The sequence below is a fragment of the Miscanthus floridulus genome, chromosome 4 (genome assembly GCF_019320115.1).
Source record: "Miscanthus floridulus cultivar M001 chromosome 4, ASM1932011v1, whole genome shotgun sequence".
Classification (NCBI taxonomy): Eukaryota; Viridiplantae; Streptophyta; class Magnoliopsida; order Poales; family Poaceae; genus Miscanthus; species Miscanthus floridulus.
The window spans coordinates 46,744,056-46,754,219 of NC_089583.1; positions in this window are offsets into that span (position 1 = coordinate 46,744,056).

Consider the following 10,164-nt stretch of genomic DNA (forward strand, 5'->3'; position numbering starts at 1 on the left):
ATTTTCGTGCAAAAGGACCTAAGTTTTGGTGGATTGTCACTAGTGGTCTCACTCATGTCTTGGACCATAAAAATCTCACCAAAGCTCAAAGAGTTCTCTATGAACTTGATGCACATGCTTGTTGTTTTCTAATGGATGCTTTGAGCTTTGATTTAATGAAAAGGATAAACTATGTGGGAACCGCTCATGAGATATGGGAATCAATCAAGCACACCTTCGGTGATTCCTGCATGTGGGATGATGGAAAATTCAAGAAGGAGGAGCCCAAGGAGGAGGCACATGAGCATGTTGAGCATGACCACAATTTGGTGATTGTGGAAGATTGCTCCACCTCATGGTCAAGTGATAATGATGATGATGCTACCACAAAATCACTTGACAAGATTGATGGTGATGCCTCAAGTGATGTACATGATGATCCTACCCTATGCACACTTGATGGTGATGTTGTTTCATGCTCAAGCCATGATTGTGATGCTACTACAAGCTCTCCAACTACATCACATTGCTTCATGTCACAAGGTGACACCAAGGTATCAAATGATAATGTGGTTGATCATGTTGATTCATATGATGAGCTTGTGAGTAGACTTGCTAGCATGACTATGTCTTTAGAAAATGAGAGAGCTAAAACAATGAAATTGGAAAATAAAAACTCATTTGTAAAGAACTCTTGTGAAGAACATAAGAAATTACTCGATGTTCTTAAATCTTCACATTGTGAGCTAAAATTGAATCATGAGACACTACTTGCATCTCATGAAGAATTATTAGAACAACATGCTTCTCTCATTAAAGTGTTTACAAGGAAACTTAAAAATAATGAGAGCTCATCACATGGATCAAATGATAAATTGCAAAATGTTGCTAACCCTTGTGATGTAGGCAAGAAGCATGTATCCACCTCTTGTGATGATTTATTAGATATGCCATGCTCTTCACATATAGATGCTTGTTCTACTTCTATGTCTTGTGAGACTAACATTTTGAAGGAGAACAATGAGCTAAAAAATGAAGTGAAGAATTTGAGCAACAAGTTAGAGAGGTGCTACAACTCAAAAGTCACCTTTGAGCATATGTTGAAGACTCAAAGAAACTATGGTGATAAGTGTGGTCTTGGCTTCAAAAAGAAGATGACAAATGGCGAAAGAAAGAGGGAAAGAAAGATGAAGAAGCTACAACAAAGAAAGCTCTCTCATACCATGTGCTACCGGTGTCATGAAGTGGGACACCTTGTGAATGGTTGCCCTAACATTGAGAAGCTCAAGAAGATGAAGGAAGAAGAGAGGCTAAAGCATGTGAAGTGCTTCAAGTGCCACACTTGGGGTCATCTTACCTCAAAGTACCCAACCAAGCAATTGGTGAAGCAACTAGAAGAGCCTCAACCAAAGCCACAAGCTGAGCAAGAGAAGACACCCCAAGAGCATATCAAGATCAACCATGAAGATGGCGGTGACTTGATGAAGAAGAAAACAAGAAGAGGTGGAAAAGCAAGGCATCCAATGCAAACCCAAGATGCCAAGATGATGAGCAAGACACAAGATGAGAAGAAAATCTATGCTCACATCAAGTGCTTCAAGTGTGGAAATACAGGACATTTTGCCTCTAAGTGTCCTACCAAGCTTGAGAAGAAGGCTCAAGCAATCCATGAGAGGCAAGGCAATGGGAAGCACCATATGAGCAAGGGAGAGAAGGCTCAATCAAAGAGAAAGTGCTACTCATGCTAGGAAAGGGGACACATGGCACATTCATGTCCCCTAGGTAACACTCCTAAGTCTATTTCAATTAATGATGATTCTATGCTTAGGAAGGATGGTAATGATACCTCTATGGTTGCTATTGCAAAACATTCTGCTACTCATACTAAGGATTTGCCTAAGTATATTGCTCCTAACTTGAGAGGACCCAAACTTGTTTAGGTACCATCAAAAAGTGGATAATTGTTTGAAGGTACCATTGGCATTGGAGACTTGATCCAATTGATTCCATATTGATCATCATATGTTGAGTCAAGATATGAAGCCTAGTGCACATCCAAACCCAATGCCATGATAATTGAGTAAAGTCCAAATGTGCTACATCATACAAGTGCTATAATTCAAGTTAATGGTGATTCATTGGATATATTTGATGGCTTGCAAATAATTGAGTTGAAGCTTGCTAGTTGGATGATCATGATTTAACCAAGGTATATCTCTTGTTGATCATTTCATTTGGGTGCATATGAGTTGATTGAATTGGATAAATATGCAATGTTGCTTGCTATAAGATGATTGAATGCATAATTGCTTAGTAATCAAGTTTGAATTGATTTGTGTTGGATAAATTCATAAGATGCCATTTAGTAAGTGGATTGAATGAATTTATGTCTTGTCGAAGTGTTCAAACAAGTTGGTTTCAAGTTTGATTCATATTTGATGAAGTATAGCTCAACAGTTGAAATCTATCCTATATTGTAAAATCTGAGATAGCTGTGATCTTAGCCATGTTTGAGTAACCAAAACTTATTGTATTGGCATAAAAATTGATGTACATGCTTTAGACTTATGGTATAAGATTCTGTAAAAATTTCATGAGAATTGGATAAGAGATGCTTCGGTTTTGGAGTGGATCTTGCCAGCTATAGTGCAGCAGTTTTCAGCATATAACAGTGGTGGAAGAATTGAAATCTAGTAGCAATCTAGAAGTCAAATGAATCTCAAATTTTTACAGCTCCTATATAACTTAGTTAAGCACATCTCAACCAAATTTTGTTGTATTTGTATTTGTACGTTGGGAGATATGCATTTCTCATTAAAGGGTACAAAATCTGCCAGAAAAGTGACAAATGTTAGATTGATCTAGAGTCACTTTGATTGAAAGGTCCTCAAGTTGGAAACATGTTTATAAGTGGTTGAGGTACCTAAGTTTGGTTTTGAGATGATCTAGAAGCATAACAAGCAAAGAGTACAAGGCCATTTGATTGTGGAGTGTACTTTGCACATATTTGGTACTCAAATTGGAAGATCAAGATCAAACTGAAGATGAAGATGAAGTTTAAGTTTAAGTGACTATTGGAAATCATTTGGTAGAAAGAAAAGGACTTAAACAAGTAAGAAAGAAAATGACTTAAAGAAGGAATCAAGATTACTCATCAATTTAAGTCCATCACTTGGATCAATCAATCAAGTTATTTCAAGTGAGCGTCAAAAATGGTTCTTGGAGAAAGGTCACTTCTCCCTAAGTGTAGCGGCTTGTCGCCTATGTGTAGGTAAACCAAGTGTGGTACTTGGAAGGCTAACATGGAAGTGGTGATCTGAGGGACATTTGAGATGCTTAGTTGAAGCAATCAAAAGGGTTGATCAAGGAAAGCAAGCAACACCCAAAAAGAGAGCAAGTAATTGCAATTCAAGTGGTATTCCAAATAGTTCTCTCATGCAAGCTTTGATCAAAATATGAAGCAAGCTAACCACAACAAGTTAGTGTACTTGATCACAAGTGGTATTCATTTCATATAGGTGAAGAATGTAATTCAAAATGGTATCTATTGGTCTTCACCAAGCTTATAATTGGACTTCACATTGCTATTGGAGTAATAAATTAGAATCTATGTGACTATCCTCTACTCCAACATAGCAAAGGTATCATTGTAATGTGCATGATCATTTCATCCCTTACTAACATGCGATTAGTGCATATAGTACATGCTTCATAGGATCATGCATAACAAATGAAATGTTTAAATTGATAGCCTACCACTATTGCTTGAAATGATTAGTTGATCTAGTGGTTAGTATATGATTTTGTTCATGAGCTAGTGAACCCAAGTACTTGATTTAATTTGGATTGCCAACAAGTGACAAGTACAACCTCATTAAGATAACCTCCAAATGAGTGTGAAGAAGCTTAGAGAGGGTTCAAACTAGACTTGGAAGCTTAGGCAAATCAATTTAGTTCAAATCAACTTAGATGCTCATGATAAGTGATAAGAGTACAAGCACAAAACAACAATGCAAATGGATATCTAGTTTGTTTGTTTCAAGTGGTATCTAGACTCAAGTATTTCATCAAGAATTCACAAGTGATGTCTAAATCAACTCACAAGTGATATCCTATAAGTGGTACTCATGAAGATAGCAAAGGTTCAAGAAATGGGTTTTTTTGATAAATCCAACAAGTGGTTCCATACTAGAAAATTCTTTCAAGTGGTATCACATCTACACATGGTATCAATCATGCAAGACGATGGTTCCACAAGTGATCCTCAACTTTAAGTGATCATCAAATGAAGAATGCATCCCTCATGTACAAGAGCTCAAGTTTATCAAAGGGATGACCCATGCTATGACATAGGGGGAGGTGTCCCACAAATTGGTATCATGGTCATAGATCCTATGTGTGGTATCTCAAGAAGCTATACAAGTGGTGTCATTCCAACAATCAAGTGATGTACATAAAAAATGCAAGATTCAAGCCTCAACCTTCTACCCCAAATGCAAACCTTTGCATCAATGAGAAGCACACCTTTTATGGAAATTGATGACAAAGGGGGAGAGATTGCACAAAGATATGAAAGCTTCAGGAGAGATTGAGACAAAGAAGTAGAGGTTGGACATGGACATGAACAAAGAGGGAGCAACATTGAGGAATTGAGAAGGATCAAAATTCTTGGACAAGAGAAGCACACAAGTAGGGGGAGCAAGCTCATGAACTTTGATTGATTGCATTTGATATGTGCATATTCATGTGCTTGCTTGCATTGCATAAGCTTTTAAATTCAATATGCATGCTTGTGTGGTGTATGCTAGTTGTAGAATTTGAATGATGATTTGATAAGTAGCATACATAGGATGTTAGCTAGACTCATATTTTTACACGTGGTACTAGAACCTTGCTTATAATATTGATCTCATGGGGTTTCTAGTGTTTTTGTTGTCTAGCTACTCATGATGCTAAGGATGGTGTTAAAAGTGCAACTCCGATTGGTGTCATGCTTCAAAGGTTATTCTATACACCTTAGCATCACTTAGTAGTGATAACACTCCCACAAATTTCATATTTATGCATGTGTGCAAACTTAAAACCAAATCATTTGAGCACACATGTAGGGGGAGCTATCACTACCAAGTCGGGTTTTATGATGCATATCTAAATCTTAACATAGAGCTTAAATGTTGGATAAGTGGCATAAAATCCAAATCAAGTTGGCAATTTACACTTGTGTGAAGTGCTAGCTTGAAAAGAGCTTAATTCCCATATCTTTGTAGAGTTGTCATCAATTACCAAAAATGGGGAGATTGAAAAGTCCTTGTTTGGTTTTGGTAATTGAGTGACAACCTTATGTGGACTTGTCAATAGAATATCATTGGCAGTCCTCCTAGGGGTATCCCACGAAGGTAGATTGATTGGTAGAGATGCGTGTAATCGAGAACAAGAAGGCAACCTAGACACTCGAGTTAGACAGGTTCAGGCCATTAGTATGACGTAATACCCTACTCCTATGGTCTGTTGGATTATATTGACTATCGTATGATATTGCGTGAGTTTGGAGGGGGTCCCTGCCTACCTTATATAGTCTAAGGGGTAGGGTTACAAGTTGGTTAGATCTAGGAGATAACCGAAAAGTAATAACAGATTACAGGAATCATGGGATCATACGTATCCTAACAGATCTCGTAGTACCTTCAGGATATCTTTCTGGTGCCTTGCAGGAGGCGCCGAGCAGCGTCATGCCCCGCAAGGCTTCGTCTTGTAGGCTAGGCCGCCCCTGGGGGCGCAACCCATGTGGTTTGTCGTGGATATCTAGGGTCATACCCCCACAGCTAGTCCCCGAGTGCCTTGTATCCATTGTGCAATGCCGTCTTGAGCTTGTCAGAGCAGGTGTGAACAAAGCCAAGCAGTCAAACTCATGGTCTGACCACCGTGATGAGTTACCGAGCAGTTGTGAGCCATCGTCGAGCAGCATGAACCATCACCGAGTAGCATGAACCATCACTGAGTAGTGTGAACCATCGACGAGTAGTATGAACTATCGCCGAGCAGTGTGGACCGTCGCCAAGCAGTGTGAACCATCACCGAGTAGTGTGAACCATCACCGAGTAGTGTAACCCAAGTATGGCTTGCCATAAAGATGTAAGGAGCTCAAGTTCAGAATCGAAAATTTCTTCGCAGTGGACCAAGTGTGCCCACTTAGAGTCCAACCATGAGAAAGGGAGATAATCTTCTTTAGCTTCAAGAGGCATGGAGTCTTCCAGATTAAAGCAAACACACTCACCGCAAGGTGAAGTGTGCCCACTTAGTCCCCGAGCCTGATAGTAGGTGACATAGTCACATGGTGCCAGGGTCCAAAGTAGGAGAAAAGTAGAAGACCAGCCGAGAAGGTAGCCAGTCCCTGGGCGTAGCCTCGAGATGAGAAAAGCACATTCACCACAAGGTGAAGTGTGACCACTTAGTCCCTGAGCCTAACAGTAGGTGATGTAGTCACGTGGTGCCAGGCTCAGAAACAGTAGTCAATAGAAAAAAAGTCCCCAATGCGCTGAGGAACCAAGACGTAGTGCTGATGCAGTCCCCGAGACATAAAAGGAAATCTTTGAGAAAACAAATCCTAGAGAAAAAACCAGAGTAATGGCTATACAATAGTAATTACCGAGCCATAACAAATGGTGGAGAAGTCAGTGAATATTCAGTGAGCAGTAACAAATTGCAGCGATAAATGGGTGATACGGGCTGTAGTTTCGCGAAAGCCCATGTAACGGCCCACCACGCTATTATGGAGAATTTGGAGAGGCGCAAATCATGGAGTAGTTTCCCAAAAACCCTCAAATGCAAAAGGTGGGGGAGTGCTTTATAACTGCACTGCCGCACCTCATGCTCCCACCTTTGCCATTTTGCCATTTCATCTTCCTCCTTAGTCCTCGCGCTTCCCAATTCACATCCACATGCGCATCCACCGCTAATCCCAAGCAAGATCTAAGAGATGGTGTCAAAGAAGGGAGCTGGTAACCCGAAGAAGGCGAGCACCGGAGTCAGCCGTGATGATGAGTGGGTCCCGTCATGCATGGGGGAGGCAGAGCTCAACATGTTGGTGGAGGCGGGCATTCTCTCGGACCGTGTCACTGCCGTATGGTGGCTAGCCAGTGGTGAGCCCTTTCCAATGCCCCATACTGATGAAGCTGTAGTTTTTGAGGATTATTTCTAGTGCAGGTTGTCCTCATTCATCCTTTCTTGAGGGACCTATTGGAGTTCTAGAGAATCAGTTTGTGCAATCTCCACCCAAACACCATATTGCACATATCTATCTTTATCCATTTCTATGAGGCATATCTCGGAGTCCTTCCCCACTTCAACCTCTTCTATCATCTATTCTGGCTGAAGAAGAAGGGTGGCAGTGGGTCCAAGGTGGTCGGCGGCGTTTATCTACAACTCCACGATGGGATGGCATGCAAGTACCTTACTATACCGCTGAACACATCGCTAAAGGGGTGGAACACCAGGTGGTTCTATATGAAGTAGAGCTAGCATGCCATCCGTTGCGACGTCGACCACATCCTGAAGAACTAGAGAAGCTGGTCAGAGAAGCCGAGCAGTGCTGACATGGAGCAAGTGAAGGAGTTCCTCGACCTAATAAAAGGACCAATGGTGGACTGGTTGTGGTGAGCTTCATAGTGCGCCGCATCTAGCCCTATAAGGAGAGGGCCATGCAGGCTATGACTTCAAGGGGGACACCGATGGCACCCAGGAGAGGGTAGAAATGCTGTCGAGGGACGATGTGCTAGAGCAAGCTATAGAGCTGTTCGCTCCATTTGCCTTGTTCAGCGTGTCAGGGCAGACCAAGCCCTTCAACTGTACCAACCTGCCTCCTTAGGTAATGTCGGCACAAAAATTTTGTTCCATGCCGAGGCACACGAGCTAGCCGGAAGGGTCCGCTCAATGGAGCTGGAGATCCACCTAGCTTCAACGCAGGGATTATCGATCCTGCTCACTCCTCCCAAGACGTGCCAGTCAATTTGACCCTGCAATTGACAAGAAGAGAAAGCTAATCAATAATTTAAGGCGAAACATGCCGGTGTTGCCAGATAGTCCCAAATGTGTGGCTCTGAGAGCCGATATGGAAGGAGATCGACTAAATAGTCGATTCCAGCATACTCATAAGAATAAATTAGTTAAAATTCATGGGGTTGTGGAAGAAAAATCGGTTATCATTTAGGATGAATATCGTTATTTAGACAAATATTAGTCAATGGCAATAGGACATCAACAATAATCAGTTTATGCTAAGCCAATGACTACAAGTAACCAAATCCCTTTTGATATAAAAGAAGCAACCCATTATGATTTAACCATTTTAGTAGAGATAAATCTAATGAACATATTAGATCTCATCTATCGTTATGACTAGTGGGGCATGAGGCAGAATCATGCAAGCCATAGAAATAGCGATAAACTCGATGACCCTAACTTATTACTAATATCAGTGGGGGCATGAGGTAGAATCATATAGGCTGTAATACAATAATAAGATCATGGGGCTAACACATCTTTCAACCTATCTTTACTTCAATGGTCTCGTGACATGAACTACATATGTGAAAACACTCGATATTGGCTAAAACAACCGATTCAGGCATAGCGCACAATTAAAGTCATACCCTATCAGGAACAGATCTACCAAATAACAATCTCCACTCCATGGTGGGGTGTGAGGCAGAATCACACAGGCCATGATAACGGGCCATTGAATGATTCTCGTTAGCCAATAGATCTATTCAAGACCAAACATGCCTTAACCGCATACTATGCACGATCAAGATTGACATAAAACAGCCGATAAAACACAACTCATCGTTTAAAGTACAGATTAGATCAATTTAGATTAATAAACAATGGGTTAAACATGATATAAGGCCGATCTAGATCAATCTCAATCGAGCAAAGTGATATTGCTGTAATCAAATAAATAATGAAAGCAATAAGCAATATCGATAACTTAATGAATCTATCCAAAGGACGCCACCCTTAGATAGAGCCGATAACTTGACCTTAATCTAGTTCGAGCAGTGGAGGTCGACCAAATCGATGCAGCAGTACTTGAACTAAACAAGAGTCGATAACTAGCTTATACCAGAGTCGCAGTGGAGGTCGACCGGATCGATGCAGCCGTACAAACAGAAGTATAAGCCATGACGGTACTTACAGACAAGCCAGAGGTCGGCCGAACCGATGCAGCCCTGCTCGCTGAAGAACTCACCGATATCTACTCTACTCCTACTCCTAGGGGTGGCCGGAGCCAAAAAAAGTAAGTAACTTGTATTTGATTGATTATGTGTGTTTACAATAGCCGGGGTCCAATATTTATACCCGGAGCCTAAATATGAATCCTACTTGAGCATGACTCATTACAATCTTCGACATAGAAGAAAACATTCCTAATTTAAGATAACTTGGACCCTAATCTTTCTCTTTTTGTAGAGTCCGATATGTAATTTCCTGGCGCCAACCGTAGCTCATCATTGCTATCTGCTGACGTCATCCAAAGAGATCCGATTCCAGAGTCGTATCTGAATCAGTTGATATCAATCTTTATGCAATCGATTCCTTGATCAACACAGTTTTGGAAGCTTCGAGTTCCCGTGCTTTTCTCTCCAAATTTTGGTGTAAACACATGCCCCCCAATTTTGGGATAAAAATAATTTTATTCCAAAATTCCTATTTATTTGTTTACCATGCCACAACCATTTTGCTCTGAGATATACGCGCGGCTCCTGACTTCTCGGGCCAAGTCTTATGTAATGTCCCAATAGTATCTTTTTTGACTCACTTGGCCTGTTTGCTTTCCCCTTCTTTCTCGAGCAAATCTCAAAAGCCGACGTCGCCATCGCCAAAGCTTCAACCCTAGCAAATCTTCCGCACCATCAAGCTCTTATTCAAGCGGTCTTCCTCAGATTCACATCTATCTCGGCGATAATGGCGACCAATGACCACGTCCCTAAGGTATGCTTTCAAATTCCCAATCTCAAAATGTTAGTTGCTACCCTGCATTTCCTTTGTCCTCAACTTTATTTTATCCGATTTCTAGGAAATGAGGAACGAAATCTTGATTCCATCAACTGTTACTTCCAATGTTTATTTTCTTGGGCCTATGGGTGATCCTAATCCATCTAATTTTATTCATCAAGAAACCAACCA